This window comes from Macadamia integrifolia, unplaced genomic scaffold, assembly GCF_013358625.1.
Source record: "Macadamia integrifolia cultivar HAES 741 unplaced genomic scaffold, SCU_Mint_v3 scaffold2193, whole genome shotgun sequence".
Classification (NCBI taxonomy): Eukaryota; Viridiplantae; Streptophyta; class Magnoliopsida; order Proteales; family Proteaceae; genus Macadamia; species Macadamia integrifolia.
Window position 1 is genome coordinate 55,185 of NW_024868562.1, and position 789 is coordinate 55,973.

Consider the following 789-nt stretch of genomic DNA (forward strand, 5'->3'; position numbering starts at 1 on the left):
CCCCCCTTGTGGATTGCTTCAAGCTCAATATCGATGGATGTTCTTTAGGTAACCCGGGCTTTGCAGGAGCTGAAGGAATTATTCGTGATTGCACTGGAACTCCAAAAAGAAGCTTCGTGATTTATGAAGGGATTACGACAAAATACTATGCAGAGTTTGCAGCCTTTTTTGCTGGTATTCATCAAGCAAGGGATATGAATATCAACCACCTATGGATTGAAGGAGATTCAGAATCAGTAGTGTCTTCCATTAAAAATAACAAAATTCCTTGGTTTTTTCAGCAGAAATGGAGATACTACAAAAGGTACCTTCAAAATACTACATGGTCGATTACTAATGTTTTCTGAGAGCTTAATAGTGTGGCTGATAAGCTTGTGAAACATGCTGCTACTTTAAGACAAACAACTATCTGGGATGACACTCCTAATTTTATTTTGGCAGATGTAGTCTGGGATGCTCACCAAAGACCCAGGTTTAGATTGTAAAAAAAAAAAAAATTCCCTTTGCTTTGATTGGGTTTTTCTTCTGCTGATGGTAATGCCGAAGGTGGAAGGGCAACTCAATGGTTTTCATTTGTAATCTCTTTTATAGTTCATATTCTTTATTAATACAATACCTTTGCTGATTCTTAGCAAAAAAATAGAAGCATTTGAACTATCTAAAGTTTAGAGTGTACCATTTAGTTAAAACTGACATTGATAAAACATATCATAATCACTAAATCTCCTTTTATATGTTAGGACATATATATATATATATATTGGTGGGGGTTCTAGGTTGGGGGTTGGG